At 44.6% G+C, this 17,769-nt stretch overlaps 1 protein-coding gene across 1 annotated transcript in view; it reads right to left on the bottom strand.

Moving 5' to 3' along the window:
* LOC146808743 (pregnancy-specific beta-1-glycoprotein 1-like) overlaps positions 1 to 17,769 on the bottom strand; it is a 321,140-nt gene that overhangs the window by 265,035 nt on the left and 38,336 nt on the right. The window lies entirely within an intron of this gene.

The following is a 17,769-nucleotide window of genomic DNA, read 5'->3' on the forward strand; positions in this document are numbered from 1 at the left end:
CCTTCTGAATGAAACCATTATCTAAAAGATACAACACTGTGAGAGGGCACATAGGAGAACAGAGATTCAAGATCCTGGAACACATGCACCACACATCGGGTCATACCAACTCTGCACATTGGAAAACACAGGCTTTTCATCCTGTAGAACACAGGCTTTGCACCTTATAACACAGTGAAATCACAGACTGTAGATCACAAGCTGTGCAACCTATTTTATATAGACTCTGCAACTTATAGCACACAAATACACACAAATGAAGCACATAGACCTCATGCTGTGAAGATGCAGGCCGAAATTACTAGAAAGGTTCTGTGGGTTTACATTTTTGTGCATCAATAACAATATTTGAGATGAGGTTTGTAAATCATTCTACATGTATGGACTGAATTAATACAATTGTATTTGAAACTAACTTGCTGGATTGTTTAGAAGTGTGTTTTTTCATGTGCTTTTGTTATGCTATTTTGAACACAATGGAAACATCTCTGTCACTCACTCGTGCCCCCACCCCCCTCCCCACCTCCCGCGACAGCAAACATCCTACTCCACCGACACCACAGCACACAGTCAAGATTAAGACAGAAAAGTTCATTTCCACTGTAATTTGTCCTGCTCACTGTGAATCTTCCATGGGACGGATGGGAAATTGTTACATGTAACTACACTCTCCGTTTCTTCACCGAAAGTTGTATTGTTAAATGTTTTATATTTGTTTGAACATCTTCGGATGTCATTAGCATAGTGTTGAATAATTATTTCAGAAAAAGTTTTTGGGTGTTAAGGTAATGCCGTTTATTTTTTTGTTGTTCTGATTTGCTGAGGAAATTATACTTTTGCTCTCATCATGATGAATCGGCAGCATTGCTAATTTTCTATGCAAGAATTGTGTACAGTGGTGGCTCCTCGGCTATGGTAACAGAGGAACCCGTCCACCGAGATCTAAATCAGGCCCTTAGACCTAAAAGCTAGAGATTCATAGCTATGTGTATTAATAAAGCAAATTCACTTAAGAGAAACTTTTTTTAAAAAATTGGAACATTCTCAGTACAGAATATCATCTGCAAAAAGTATTTGATCCAAACCTTGCAAAACATTTACAAATCACACTCCTTAAAGGATTATTTGGTAACTAATGATTTGAGAGATAAAGTACCGGTAGCCAGAGTTAGGTGGATGGTTTACTCCGTCTACTGTATTACATGTGCCATTTGATATAATGAACTGACAGTGGGCAGGATATCTGCAATGAGTAACCCGTCCGCTAAACTCTACATCAGTCCCAAGTTTCTCACTTTTTTTTCCAGATGTCAGAGATGCAAAGCATGTAAGAATAGTGGATATGTTGACATTTATGTGGTTCCCACTATGACAGAAATGAGAAAAACCAAGAAATTCATAAGATGCACTAAATCCAGTGTGGTCTATGTTCTACAGTGTCCATGTAAACAATTCCATGTTGACATAACTATGCCTTCAGGAACAGAACATATTTTAGCACACTGTAAAACTATGAAACAGGATCATATATATGCAGTTGGTAAACACATTGAAAATGCACAGTGATGATATTTTCTGACATGAATACAGTTGAGGTTGAGCTGTGGTAATACAGGTCTACAGCTGAGAAAGTTTGAGTCAAAACTGAGTCCCAATGGGTTGAACTCAGATGAGGAAATGGCCATGCAGTTACATAATTGACATGCATATATTATTTGGTCTGTCATATTAGTCTCTTTATGATGATTTTATGATTTCTTGCCATGCTTATAACCTGTTTTATTTTTGCCCTGGTGTGATGGGACTAGAACGTGTGCAGTCAATGAGCGACACAAGAAAACAAAGCATTACAAGTGTTTTAGCTAAAAAGTCAGGTATTCCAGTTTACTGTTCTAGGATGTGGGTACTTAATTAAACATGTAGAAAGAACTGTAGATTTAGGTGATATATATGATACAAAGTCAACAGCATTTGGATCCCATTAAATTGAGGGATCTTCATCAGGACACAAACAACATGGAGATCCCACAAGTAAGATGTTTTAAGGAGAATATTAACATGAGAAAAAGGTGAAAAGCCAAATTTGAGGGTTCCTGCAGTGATTGCCAAGACACACCAAAAGGGTATGGTGGCCGGGCATAAAGCCCTTATCCAAGATTAGGACAGGCTCTGGGAAAACAACCGTGACATTTACAACGAGTGATCCAAATGAGGGCCAAAACCATGTATAGTTCGGCAGCAATATATTATCCTGGAAATGAGAATCAACCCATGAAAGAACATGCAGAAAATCTGATTTGAAGCAGAAGGACCAGCGGAGCGCTATGTGTCCTCTCTAAATATTAAGTATGTGTCACGCTATTTGAGCACCAAGCACATTTCCCCCAATGACACTCTCTTATTAATTCTGTTTAATTATTTATTTAAATCATGTTTACGTTTTTTTTCTGTTATGTTGTTTAAAACATAATGAGACCAATATTTCTTGTTATGATTTTCAACCAGGGACCACTTGTTTTTTTAAATAAGAAGAGCACCTGCTTGTCAGCAAATTATTAGCTGTTGTTTACTGTGTGGCTGATTTCTGAGTCTCTAGACTACAGCACGTCCCCTTGGTAAGCCTTGGACTGCTCTGCCTCACTACCTCGGAAGTAAAGTGCAAAAAAGGGAACTTGGCTCCCAGGTTCGAGGCCGTGGTCCGTTTGAGCCTCAGTGCCCCTGTGTGCCCTGGACTCTCAGAACTGGATTTCTTACAGTATTGTTTTGGGAGAAGACCTTAGACTACCTTGAACTTACCTTATTGATCCATGTCCTTGCTATTATTTGTTATCGTGAGAAGGTGGCCTGGTATATGCTGTCCACTAGTTATAGTGGGCAGCCTGTATCAGTCCAAACAACCCCTTATGGTGACTGGTTAAAGAAACCTTATTTGAAAGCTATCCTAGTGGTAGCTATGGAAAGCAGCCTTCAGGCTAAAACTTGAAGGAATGTAAAGCAGCTTGTTTTACCAGTCTATAATCTCTTGAATGACCAAATGAAAGGAGAACCACACCAGGTATATATATAAAATATATGTATCTATTACTAAACACACCCTACTAGTCTCTTTATGAGGCTAGAGGTCAAAGCATATATGTTACACTTAGTATATCACAGTAAATTAGCACAATATACGATAGGCCCTAGGAGTGAACCAAACCATATATTAAGAAAGTGGTATAAGAACCACGACTTGACTAGACACAAGGACTAGAGCCTGTAGAATCGCTGGGACCCCAAGGAACCACCCAAGGTAGTGACACAGGGGACCCACGGGTGACATGTCCAGTGTGAGAACACAGCCGCGAGCTCCGTTAGCTTCTATGGGGAAAGTCGTGGTTGGAATTTAAAGTTTAAGGACACTTAGAGGTGGACTAAGAACAAACCCTTTTGGACCTAGATGGTTCTAGGGCCAACACCCACGGGAGCACCGGAGTACTCGTGTTACCTCACCCAGGGAAGCCGGGTGCATAGGTGTCAAATGGTGTCGGGTTGCGTCGTCATTTTCAATGGCAGGATTCTGAAAAGTGCTCCTGCCGGGAAGAGGAGACGTGTCTGAAGATATCCGAGCCTGGATCGAAGATGTGAAGAACCTGAAAGCAGAGGGGACAGAGTCTGGGTCACTAGCCAGTGACCAGGGGCACGATAGATGAATGCCTGCTGATGTTGGGTGCTTCAGGTGCAAAGAGGGGAAGCTTGACTCTTCGGCTACGAGGACCAGGAGGCGTCAAGGACAACCAGGAGCTGGATTCAAGCTTTCCCACGAAGGATGTCGAGTGCTGCAGCAGATGCTTCGTAGCGGACCTGCAAGGTCCTGGAGACTCCCCAAGCGATGGAGAGTCAGGGCACATCTTGAGCAACCAGGGAAGCCCAATTAAAGTTAAAGTTTCCTTCACAGCGACCCACCAGTCGATGGACTAGGGATCGCGAAGGTACCTCGAGCAGAAACACAAAGGGCCGGCTCACGGAACACTCGTGGAGTGTAGACCAGCAATCGTCAGTGGAAAAGGTGCTCGGGTCTGCGCTACAAATAACCCAATGCACAACCTCGAGGAATGTCGAAGCTAATGCACAGTTCCGGTTCCACAGTACCTACGAGGGCTACGGGACTCAGCTTTGCTGGGGACTCGTGTCAGCCTCTGGGAAGTCTGGAAACCCACCTCCTGTGTACCAAATACTTCGGAGTCAGGTGGGAGCTTCGGAGATGCATACCGGTCAGATGCGTCTTTGGTGCCTGCCAAGCAGGGGAGTAACTCCTTTACTCCAAGGGAGATTCTTCAATCATCTAATCGTGTAGATCGTCGAAGTTCCGGGATTTCTGTATCAGAGTTTCGTCCAGGTGTAATCTAAAGTCCTGTAGCCAGGGGTTCCTTTCTTATACCCAAGGAAGGGGTTGGACATACTGTGGGGACCCACCCATGGGAGGGTCAAGAAAGAAGGGTGGCTACACCCATTTCCTTTGTCCAGTTTTGTGCCAGAGCAGGGGCTGGTAGCCCCTGCAACCGGTTTGAACTGGACTATGCACAGGGACACCAAATGTGCCCCCTGTGCTGGACTTCAAAACACTCTTGGAGTGCACCCACCCTGCCCTAATCCACTAAAGCCTGTCTGGGAGGTGATAACACCTCCCTGTGACAGGAAACCTATTGTCCAGGCCTCCCCTGCTGGAGTTTCGGTCAGCAGCAGGAGGTCAGACTTGTGTCTGGGGCTGGCAGCATCCATTTTGCGATGCCAGGGCTCTGTTTATCTGGTACCGATTATACCGGTGCTGTCATGTCTCGCACTCTAGAAGGGTGGGATCATACTCCCACACCAGTTACTGGTGTGGGGGTATTATTCCAAGGTGTGTGACACCAAACACTACATGTTTCCGTGCAGCTATCCCAAAGTTAGCATTTACCGCAAGGTTATAATGCACTTGAGAGTATATGGTCAGGCTGCATCACAGACAACCCCGGAGAATAGATTCCGAAGGCTGCAGACGGGCTCTGCTCATGCATGGGCACCCTCTCACATAAAACCAAGCACCCTGCCTTCAGAATTGATAAGGCCTGCCATAGGGGTGACTGATAGGTTTATATGTGCAGTGATAGGGTGAGATATAGTGAACCTATATCTCAGTAAGGGGTGCATGCACCACCTCACTCAGGCTGCAGTAGCAGACCTGTGGTGTCATTTTGGAGGGCTTCCCAGGGGTGGCATAATAGATGCTGCAGCCCCTGGTAGGCCTCTGGGGTACCTATGCCCTGGTTACATAGTATACCATATACTAGGGACTCATAATGGTACTCCAGAATCCAATCTGGAGTGTACCTAAGGTACAGGGAATCAATTTAGAGAGGAAGCAGCTAGGCTGTGGTCCTGAATAGCAGGGCCCCAGCCAGACTAAAGTTGAAAAACAGTGAAACATCAGCAAAAAGTGGGGGTAACCATAAGAAGCAGATCCTACTCTCCTACAGTTATTAACATGAATGGCTGTCATATACAGAGTATAGATTCATATACAAACGTTTGTAATGTAAACTTTACATCTATTTCTTTAAACTTATATTCTTAACAGTCCTTGTATGTCACTTATCCCTTTTTAGGTAGAGCTTTCGAGTAGGCCTGGGCGAAGCACTACGCTACGCTCGCGTAGTTTGCGAAGTTCGCGCTACTTCGCACTACGCGAACTGCACGTAGCACAGTGCGAACACGCGTAGCGTAGTGTTGCGTAGTGCTGCGGTCATTTTTTGCTTGCTCGCGGTCCTCAACGTCAAGTTGGCGACCGCGAGCAAGCAAAATGACATCCCGGCGAGACTTTTTCCTTGTTCGCGATCGCGAGCATGGAAAATAAACCTCCCGGCGAGATTCCCAACGCGAGGAGGTCAGGTTTCTCATTGCGAGGGATCGCGTATGCTCGCGACCGCTCGCGATGAGAAACTACCAGTTCGCGTTGAGAAAGCTGCCGCTCGGGTAAAAATCTACTCGAGCAGCAGAAAACTACAGCTCGCACTGTGCAAGATGCCATTTTCAATGATTGCACAGTGCCGGTTGCTTGTCCGCACTGTGCAATCATTGAAAACAACATCTTGCACAGTGCGAACATGTTACTACGCAGTTCGCGAAGTGCTACGCGTAGCTCGCGTAGTGCGAACTTCACTTTGCGTAGCTTCGCGAAGTGCTACTTCGCGAACTACGCCCACCCTTACTTTCGAGACCTCTTGTATATACTTTAGTATATACTTCGTTGTGGGCTTAAAAGCCACTCACTGCTTTTGATTTGTTTGTTTCAGAGCCCTTTAAAAATCCTTGCTTGCTAGTGGCCAATCCTTCCTATTTGTCAATCCTTTTCATCAGTTGTTTACTCCCATGGAGCATCGCTGCCTTACTTTCCCCCCTACACTTGTCCCATTATAACACTGTAAAGGGACTACTTTTTATTTTGTCTGAGCCCACCTCACACAAACACTCCATGTTTTCAGTTGCTTTGAACTCGGATGTCAGGTAGCTGCTTATTTGCTTTTTTTGTTTAGAGTCGGGATGGGGGGTCAATTTTTAACTTCTCAAAATGAAAATGAGGTTTATTTTCCTGTTACATGCCAATGCTCAGAGACAATCGTGACGTTAATTTTCAGTTAGACGCTGCCAATGCGAAGAGAAAATCGATACCGTTACTAATTTTAATGAATATTGGCTCAATTTAAGATGGCGGCAGCACGTAGTGCAACATGATATCATTAACGTCACGCATCATGATGAGGCAGTCTTGTTAACACTGTGAAACGGTGAGTGGGTTTTGCTGCAGCTCCTGGCTCAGTCATATGATGGCCTCAGAGATAATCTGGCTGAGCTTACAGGGTGCAGGCTGTTTTCGGCAGGGCGGAGGACGGAGGAAGTGCTTCCTTCCGCTGAGCACGCATGCTGCTGTCTAGAGTTTACTTTGGGGCCGGTAACCATTGAGTACTGAGGTCATTGCTGGACTCTGCCTGCCACCCCACAGACTGCAACTACCTCCTCCTTCCAGGACTTGGCTGTGTAGGGCACCGTGCCCAGAGCACCATAGCTTGCTGACTAAAGAAGCCCTCATTGCACCACTTCTTCCATGCTATTAACAAAAGCGACATCATCCTTTATTGAGCACCGACAAGAAGCTTAGCTTGCATCAGCGGAGATAGCAATTTTAGGTCTCGCCTAGCGTTACAGCACTTGGGCTGTGGCTTTGCGAGACATGCAGTATACACTATAGCGGGGAAGCTTCGTGGAAGCTCTGCCTATTTTTCCATCTTTTCGTTTGTATTACATCGTAAATGCTTCATTCTGATTGGTTTTCGGCGTGTTAGTCCCTCCTCCTGACGGCCATGTCGTCATTTGTATACTTCCATTGCTAACAGCCCCTTTACTTTAAAAACTATTTTGTTCCCGTGGCTCACCCCCTCCCCTTTCACAGTCCGTAACTTCTTGAGCCACCACCACCCCCCACACTTCCGTTTGTGATCTTTTGCCCGGACACACTCCAGTTTAAAATGCAACAGAACTTGCGTAAATGCGAGTTCTATTGCATTGCAAATGCTTGTTATTAAAGTAGTGCGTGTGAGAAGGTGGCCCGATATATGCTGTCCACTAGGTCTAGTGGGCACCTTGTATCAGTCCAAACAACCCCGTATGGTGAACGGTTAAAGACAACCTTATATGAAAGCTATCCTAGTGGTAGCTATGGAGAGCAGCCTTCAGGCTAAGTCTTGAAGGAATGTAAAGCAGCTTGTTTTACCAGTCTATAATCTCTTGAATGATCAAATGAAAGGACAACTACACCAGGTATATATTTAAAATATATGTATTTAGGTTAACACACACCCCTCTAGTCTCTTTATGAGACTGGAGTTTGAAGTACTTAAGTTACAAATGATCAAGCATCAGTAAAAGCACAAATACACGTTTGGGCCCTAGGGGCGTACCAAATCATACATCAAAAAAGTGGTATAAGAACCACGTCTGGAATAGGCACTAGGCCTATTGCCTCTAGAATCGCTGGGACCCCAAGGAACCACCCAAGGTAGTGACACAGGGGACCCACGGGAGCTGTATGCAGTGTGAAAACACAACCGCAGGTTCCTATTATCTTCTATGGGCAATGTGGCGGTTGGAATTTTAAAGATTAGGGACACTTCTAATCGAGTCTGGACCAAACCCTTTTGGACTTAAGAAGTTCTAGGGCTAGCACCCACAAGAGCACTGGAGTACTCGAGTTACCTCACCCAGGGAAGCCGGGTGCATAGGTGTCTTTTGGTGTCGGGTCGTGTCGTCGATTCCAATGGAAGCCTGCAAAGAACTGCTGCTGCCGTGAAGAGGAGAAGTGTCCGGAGAAATCCAAGCCTGGATCTAGGATGTAAGGAACCTGAAAGCAGAGGGGACAGAGTCTGGGTCACTAGCCAGTGACCTAGGGCAGGATGGACCAATGCCCACAGATGTCGGGTGCTTCAGGTGAGTTGATGGGTGTCTTGACTCTTCAGCCACAAGGTCCAGGAGGTGTCGACAAAGTCCACGAGCCGGATTCGAGCTGTCCTACAAAGTCTGTTGAGTGCTGCGGTGTCGGCAACCAAATTGGTCCCAACAAGCTTTGGCAATGGCAAGTAACTGGAAATCAGAGAAAGGACCGCGGTACAGACCAGCAAGGTCTGATGGACTCACCTAGCAAGAGTAAGTAAGGGCACGTCTGGAGGAACTAGGAAAGCCCAAGCAGAGAAGGAGTTACCTTCGTGGGGACCTGCTAGCCAACAGGCTAGTGATCGCGAAGGAGCCTCGAGTGGTCGCACTTGAAGCTGGCCCACGGGTCACTCGTTGATTGGAGGCCAACAGTCCTCAGTGGAGGAGATGCTCAAGGCTGGGGCTACTCGAAGTCCAAAGCACAACTTCAAGGAGGACCAGGGAGATAGTGTTGCTGCAAAAGTTTACGGTGTCCAGGGGTCACGGTTCCACGTCACCCACGATAGCCACGTGCCTCAGTTTTGCTGTGGACTCAGGGTAGACTTGGGGAAGTCGGGAAATCCCCCTCTGGGGATGCAGAGACTTTGGCGTCCGGCTGGAGCTTCAGATTTGCAGACCGGTCAGTTGCTTCTTTGGTGCCTGCCAAGCAGGGGAGTCACTCCTTGACCCCAAGGGAGATCTCTTCAGTCTTCTAGTCAGGATAGAACATCGAAGGTCCAGGATGTACGTTGCAGAGTTTCGTCCAGGGTAATCCAAAGTCCTAGGGACTGGATTCCTATACTTATAGTAAGTTTAGGGTATGGACTAACTCTAAGGCCCCACCTATGGGTGGGCCAGGAAAGAGGGGGGGTTACACCCATTTCCTTTGTCCAGTTTCGCGCCAGAGCAGGGGTAGGTAGCCCCTGCAACCGGTTTGAACTGGAGTATGCACAGGGACATCAAGTCTGCCCACAGTGCAGGACTTCAAAGCACCAGAGAGTGCTCCCGCCCAGCCCCAATACACATTAGCCTGTCTGGGGAGGTGGTTACACCTCTCCTCGACAGGAAACCTATTGTCCAGGCCTCCCCTGCTGGAGTTCGGTCAGCAGCAGGAGGCCAGACCCGTGTCTGTGGCAGAGGCATCCATTTTGTGATGCCAGGGCTCAGGAAAGTCCTACCGGGTTTAGCCAGTGTGAACATGTCTCTCCCTCTAGAAGGGTGGAATGCTTCCCCCGCCGCCAGGATTGGCAGGGGGTAGTATTCCAAAGCGTTTGACACCAAACATGACATGTTTTGATGCAGCCATCCCAAAGTTATCAAGACGAGCTTGGGTTTTGACTCGATGGCAGCAGGGCCAAGTCAAGATAATCAAATAGAACAAAAGAGAGTGCCGATGCTGCACTGAATTTTCAAAGAGATTTTGACAAATGAACTGAATTAAACATATCCATTTTATCCATTTCTTGATTGATTTTAATCAAAGATATTTTGTATGCAAATTTTTCTTATTATTTTGCACGGTTATATTAAAGTGATTCAAGCAATTACAAAAATAATCAGGAAGAACAAACAATTACAAAAAGGTGCATTTCAAATATTTACATTACATAAACACATATAAATGACCACACAGCTAGCGTACCTCAAACATTCAGACGACAGACAACATTCAATTTACAATTTACACTTATATGTACAAGACAAAACAACAGACCATCAGTGAATAACACTTGCACTATTTCAAAAACGCTTATTTTTGAGTTGTTTTACAGTTGTTTGGCCAAAGGCGAAGACAAGTCAAGGTGGGTCAACGCGTTTCGAATCCCTTCACCGGGGATCCTCATCAGGACCAAAACTCTCTATAGCTTGAGAGTACGCAACCAAGGCTTTTAATGGATGATAAATGAACGTCCAATGGGAAGATTTGCAGGTGTATACGGTGTCTTATGAGTGCATCTATAACCCCTTACTCCTCCTGGTCGGAGTTAGTAGGACGCCATTGGAGCCATCGTGGACCGTCTTCGTGCACGGTCCACGATGGCTCCAATGGCGTCCTACTAACGGGATTAAAAAGATTCCGGCTGGTGAACTAATTGACACGCTGCTCCTGACCAGCATATTTAACTCCGACCAGGAGGAGTAAGGGGTTATAGATGCACTCATAAGACACCGTATACACCTGCAAATCTTCCCATTGGACGTTCATTTATCATCCATTAAAAGCCTTGGTTGCGTACTCTCAAGCTATAGAGAGTTTTGGTCCTGATGAGGATCCCCGGTGAAGGGATTCGAAACGCGTTGACCCACCTTGACTTGTCTTCGCCTTTGGCCAAACAACTGTAAAAACAACTCAAAAATACGCGTTTTTGAAATAGTGCAAGTGTTATTCACTGATGGTCTGTTGTTTTGTCTTGTACATATAAGTGTAAATTGTAAATTGAATGTTGTCTGTCGTCTGAATGTTTGAGGTACGCTAGCTGTGTGGTCATTTATATGTGTTTATGTAATGTAAATATTTGAAATGCACCTTTTTGTAATTGTTTGTTCTTCCTGATTATTTTTGTAATTGCTTGAATCACTTTAATATAACCGTGCAAAATAATAAGAAAAATTTGCATACAAAATATCTTTGATTAAAATCAATCAAGAAATGGATAAAATGGATATGTTTAATTCAGTTCATTTGTCAAAATCTCTTTGAAAGTTCAGTGCAGCATCGGCACTCTCTTTTGTTCTATTTGGCCATCCCAAAGTTAGCATTTACCGCGAGGTTATAATGCAGTTAAGAGTATATGGTATGGCTGTATCACAGAACAGCCATAAGGAAGTATTTCCGAATGCTGCAGAGGGCCTCAGCTCATGCTTGGGCACCCTCTCACATCAAACCAAGCACTCTGCCTTCAGGATTGTCAAGGCCTGCCATAGGAGTGGCTTACAGGTTTACATGTGTCTGTATAGGGTAGTGATATAGGTAGCCTATACCACAGTAACGGGTGCAAGCACCACCTTACCCAGGCTGCAGTAGCAGGCCTGTGGTGTCAGATTTAGACTGCTTCCCAGGGGTGGCATAATACATGCTTCAGCCCCTGGTAGGCCTCTGAGGTACCTATGCCCTGGGTACATAGTATACCATATACTAGGGGCTTATAAGGCACTCCAGAATCCAATTAGATATGTACCTAATGTACATGGAAACCATTTTAGAGAGGAAGCAGCTAGGCTGGGGTCCTGATTAGCAGGGCCACAGCCAGACTAAGGTAAAAAAACAGTGAAACACCAGCAAAAAGTGGGGGTACCCATGTGAAGCAGATCCTACTCTCCTACAGTGCGCATTAACATCCGTGTGATGCCTTACATCGTATGCATGCGTGCCACATGAACACTTTGTGGCATGTTTAAGAAGGGTTGTGACTTTCAGAACACAGAGAGAAAATAATTGCTGCTGTCCGCACTTATCTCTCCGGTCCACCATCGCCATCAACAAGGCAGGCTCCCTGGAGCCCGAGCGATGCCGCAGCGAGTGGGCACAAAGGAGCCACCTTGATTCCCCCCGCCTCAACCCACAATCACTTTATTGCACAAATCAGAGCTCTGTGGCTCCGGGAGGAGGTCAGTCCCGCAGGGCAGGAAAGCAGCCGCCGTCACCGTCTGACTTCAAGCTGCAGGCCATCACCATCGGCTCCGGCCGGGTGGGCAAGACCAGCCTGATGGAGTGCTTCACCGACAACACCTTCGGCGGGACCTGCAAGTCCACCATCAGTAAGAGCAGCTCCCAGCTCCGCTCAGCACAGACCGAGCCCGTTATCTGACGAAGAAATGCTAGTTATATGTCAGAAGTACTCACAGACTACCAGTGCAGCGCGCACCGTGCCGGTGGGTGATGAACATTTCTAGACAGGTTGAAAAATGATCCTGCTGCTGAATTTTTCAGGACCTCAAATTTCTTTTTGTCTGTCTTGGTTGTTCCCTGCAGCAAGAAGTTTCCATAATCAAACTTTACACCTATGATAGCGCTAACCACACTCACGTTAAAAACAATTTTTTTTATGACAGGACAAACTGTAACCCTCTGAAATAGTACTTTGGAGGAGAATGATTTCACAGCAGACAGAACCGTTGGTGATTAACTAAAAAGTGTCTGTTTTAAGTGCAGTGCATAGTGACTATCGACCGAAGTGTGCGAGCAATCCAAAAATATGAGTTCTCTTTGAAGATGAGAGAGCTGCCTCTTTCTAACCCCAGGTCTCTTGGCACTGCTCCACTCTTTCACTTTTTAACAAACGTACAATGTAATTGTTTCAGGTTTCTGCTGGTACACTTTACCTCTTGATGAACTGAGTTATTTTCAGTCCTCAAATCCAAGACAGCTTCCCCATAAGAAGGCAATCACAAAATCCTTTTTTCACTTATGTACTGATTGACAAATGTGTCTTGTTGTCATTTATACAGATCAACCATTTTAGAATCAATGCTCCACACGGCGTAACATCTTGAGAACATGTTGATCCTTCTTCTTGAAAAGACTAGAATTGAAAAAAAAATTATGTATATACAGCCATCTCCAATACAACTCAAACTCATCTGGCGGCAGCTGATAAACCGTTGTGGCATAATCAATATTTTTTTTTCTCTTGCTGTACTCTCTTTAGATCCAAGCTCTAAAAATGTACTGTCCTCTGTTGACAAGACTGTCAGACGCTTTCACAAAAGGTAACTGGCAACAAAAAAACGTGCTTGGCATGACTTTAAGTAGGGTATCTGAGTTAGTACAGCTCAACATGCACACAGGGGAGTGTGTAGACTGCTCCATTCGAATACTGTGACAGCAATCCCCAAAACTTGAATCACTGTTTCCAGACACTCGTGGAACACATGGAATTACAATTAATAAGACGTACTCTAAGTTAATTTTTTGTCACATGAGCTTAAGTTCATAGGAGATAGTTTGGTATTTATGCAAACTATTCTTAGTTCTGCAACTATTTTATTAACCAGACTTTAACAGTTTTTTCTCAAAATTCTTAGTTGCATATCTACATCTACGAAAGTCCATTATTTACTTGCAGTGTGAGAAGCCGATATGAACTTGCTTATCACATTGGCTGAAGTAACTCTATCAATAACACTGATTTCCTTTAGCCTTTTAAAGAAAAGAGCGCATAGAATTATAAACAGGATATCAGTAGGGCAGCTGGTCAGTCCATCAACACTTGTTACTGCCAGATTGACTTTTGGTTTATTTCCCCAATCCAGGTTCAGCAGGCAAGCTACTTTCTCATCATCACGAATGAAATGACTTATGAATCATGTTTGAAGAAAACGTCTCCCTTCTACATAGCTACTTATGCAGCCATATTCCCTGTAATCTCTGATGTGTCTTCCCTGTACTCAAGTAAAGTAGCTTCTCTGTGTCCTGTAGACCCGCACTGCAGCAGTCCAAGGTAAGGAAAGGTCTGAGATGCTGTCCATGATATCAGTGCTGCTCAGAAATATCACAGAGTGTAAAAGCGAAGACTACTTGTATTTGACCATAGAACCCAGTCTACCAGAGTAAACACAGGGTAAGCAAATTAAGGAATCAGCACCTTTAAAGACTATTGGAGGGTTCAGTATCTGCTGGATATATTTTAATTGTGAAGCACATCGGAAGAGGAAGACATTTTACATGCAGTCATCTTGTAGCCTAGACCAGTCTGATTTTCATATATCCATGGATGACTGTGACATGTTTGTAAAGTAAAGTTGTCACTTTTATGTGCCCTTCATTTGTAATTAAAACTGTTTACCTGTTGATTTACAGTTGATGCTCCTACTCGTGCTAAGATATTTGGTTTGATACTAGCGGAGAGAAGCAGTGCAGGTTACGTTGCCTGTATAAGAATCCTATAGAATCTAAACACCTTCTTCTAAGGGTGATAAGCGGCCATATAATCTTCTTGGTGCAGAAGCAGGCTGCGTGGTTGGAGATATCCATACATCTTGAATTGTATCAATGAACTATAACATATTTTAGGTTGAGCATTCGAGACCTCTTGTATATACTTTAGCATATACTTCTATATTAGTATATACTTATATGTGTATGTACTTTGTGGGCTCTGGAGACCAGCCCTAGGACTTGTCTGCTTCCGTTGAGGGACTTTTTTTCTGTTCAACTGCCTCTATTTAACTTTTTTGAGAGAAAACGACCAGTAGAGGTCAGTAAAATACCAGAATCACTTTAGCATTGTCTAGATTCCAGTCCATATAAATTGTCTTCCAGGAGCACCCGTAGACAATAATGTTCTCTTAAAACTTGCATTGTGAGGGATATGAGCATCCACAGCCTTGCTTTTATATTAAAAACAGAGCTTTGGACTATACCATTTCCAGCTGATATATTTCTCTCCATGTTTTCCCATACCTGGCATGTCATGCAGTTTGGTGCTTACTTTCCCTCCCTGTTAAAGAACACTAGATATTTCAGCGCCCAGGCGTATGTGCTGCATAGCTAAATACATATAAGGTCCCAAAGGCGAGACCGATTGCATTGCAAATGCTTGTTTTATTTTAGTTCTAATTTTGTGCAGCCCTCGCGGCACTATGACTAATTAATCCAAGATGTTCCAGTTTGAATCGGGGCAGTTGGATGCTCCTCGGACGCGCTCTTCCCCAGGGCTGTCTCCCGTCCCCATCACCATTGCAGCGCTGTGTGCCAATGTCCTAAAGGGCCCATCAAGCAGCTACAAGGTACGGTGTTTATGAAGGGTGTACCAACAATGTGTTATTAAATTAGGCTAACTCGCGGACGTCTAAACGTCCTGTATATAACCGGTGTTCATATCTTTCAACTTGTTGGTATTTACTTCCTGCTTTATTTTACTGGGTACATTGCTACTGATCTTACGCTTGCGTTCACTCTCCTGTAGGTGGCGTGCAATAACTTCTGAGCTAGCTATCGGGTACTTAAGATAAGAACTTTGGGGCAGATTTATGTTAGACTTGCGCCACGTTTACGCCGCCGTTGCGTCACTTTCGTGTCGTACCCCCACCCGTGTATGTACGGTGCGTACCCCCAGCGCGTAGGGGGTACGCACCGTACATACACGGGTGGGGGTATGACTCGTACATACACGGGTGTACATACACGGGTGGGGGTTCGACTCGTACATACACGGGTGGGGGTACGACTCGTACATACACGGGTGGGGGTTCGACTCGTACATACGCGGGTGTACATACACGGGTGGGGGTTCGACTCGTACATACACGGGTGTACTTACACGGGCGGGGTTATGACTCGTACATATACGGGTGGGGGTTCGACTCGTACATACACGGGTGTACATACACGGGTGGGGCTTCGACTCGTACATACATGGGTGTACATACATGGGTGGGGGTACGACTCGTACATACACGGGTGCGGGTTCGACTCGTACATACACGGGTGTACATACACGGGTGGGGGTTCGACTCGTACATACACGGGTGTACTTACACGGGCGGGGTTATGACTCGTACATATACGGGTGGGGGTTCGACTCGTACATACACGGGTGTACATACACGGGTGGGGTTCGACTCGTACATACATGGGTGTACATACACGGGTGGGGGAACGCACCGTACATGGGGGGGCTGGAGGTTGTGTTCGGCGCGTACCGGGCCACCTTTTCCTCACGCTGCGTGGCGTACTTAGCTTTTCCAGCACTTTTTGGGTGCCGTAAAAATATTGCCGTCCGGAGTGCTGTCGGTACGAATCGTAGAAAACGTAGAAAACGCTCCGTCCGACGATTCGTACCGGGTTTCTCCAGGATTGGAATCTACACCTTAATGTCTGATAATGTTTGGATTATTTCATGGAATGTGAAAGAGCTACGTAATCCAGTTAAGGAAAAGCAGGTACTTACCCATCTCTCTAAACTTCAATGCAAATTTTTCTATGCTACAAGAAACACACCTTACTGAGAGTGATATTAATTCCCTTAAAATACAATGGGTAGGTCATGTTTATAGTTCTCCTTCTAAAGATAGGAAAAATGGTGTTGCAATACTCATTCACAAATCCTTATCCCTTACGATAGAAAAAGAGGAAAAGGATGGAGATGGTCAATGGCTCCTTCTTCATACTAATACTAATGGGTCCCATGTTTCCTTACTCAATATCTTTGGCCGTACAGGCATTGACTCCCAATTTTGGCAATCTATGTCCAAACATCTTCATACTTGTTCTAGCTCTAACCTCATAGTGGGTGGTGACTGTAATCAGGTTATGGATCCTTTCACTGATAGGAAATCATCTTCTAGGTACATCCCTAATAAAATGCAAAAAACTTTTGTTAGGACTATTTCTGCACGAGGCCTAGTAGATGCCTGGACAATATTCAACCCAGATAGTTTAGAATATACATTTTATTCTCCAACTCATAACTCTACCTCTAGAATAGATTACATATTTTTAAGTCCACACCTTCTTTCCAATCTTTTACATGCAGAGAATGGTTCCATTCTCATCTCTGATCACGCTCCTGTTTTGATTAGTTTAGACCTTCCCTCTTTACCTTCTAAATCTCGTCGTTGGCGTTTTAACAATTATCTTCTTAAAGATACCTCCTTTCTAGGTCACTTAAAAATTTTGTTCTGAATTCTTTCTTCTTATTACTACTCCTGATATGCCCTTAAATACTATTTGGGATTCCTTCAAAGCAACAGCCAGAGGCTTTATTATAGATTATGTAGCTAGCAAAAAGAAAAAGTATCGCAAATAATCTCTTTTTCTGCTCTCTTCTATTAAAGAATTGGAACATGCTTATTTTTCTTCTAAAAATGCAGATACCCTCAAGAATTTAGTCCAAGCAAAACTTGACTTTAATAGGGAATCCACAGAGGAGGCCTTGAGGACGTTGTTAAAAGTGAACTCTAAATTTTATGGTGGTCGCAACCGAGCTGGTAAACTTTTGGCGAACTACCTGAAAGTTAAATCTCAACGATCTAGTGTAGTCAAGATTATTGATGACATGGACATTCCCCGCCTTAAAGATGAAGAAATTTAATCTGTTTTACAGATTTCTATTTGAATCTTTATACCCTGAAACTTCCCCGTCTGACACAAATCTGGATTCTTTTTTTGATTCACTACCTCCCCGTTCCTCTCCTCTTCCTGACTGGTCAATTTTGGAAGAATATATTTCTCTTTATGAGATTAGATCCACTTTGTCCATGTTACCTAAGGATAAGGCTCCTGGTCCTAATGGTCTCACTGCTGAGTTCTATTCTTGCTTTTCCTCGGGTATTCTGCCCCAT

The sequence above is a fragment of the Triturus cristatus genome, chromosome 7, assembly GCF_964204655.1.
Source record: "Triturus cristatus chromosome 7, aTriCri1.1, whole genome shotgun sequence".
Lineage (NCBI taxonomy): Eukaryota > Metazoa > Chordata > Amphibia > Caudata > Salamandridae > Triturus > Triturus cristatus.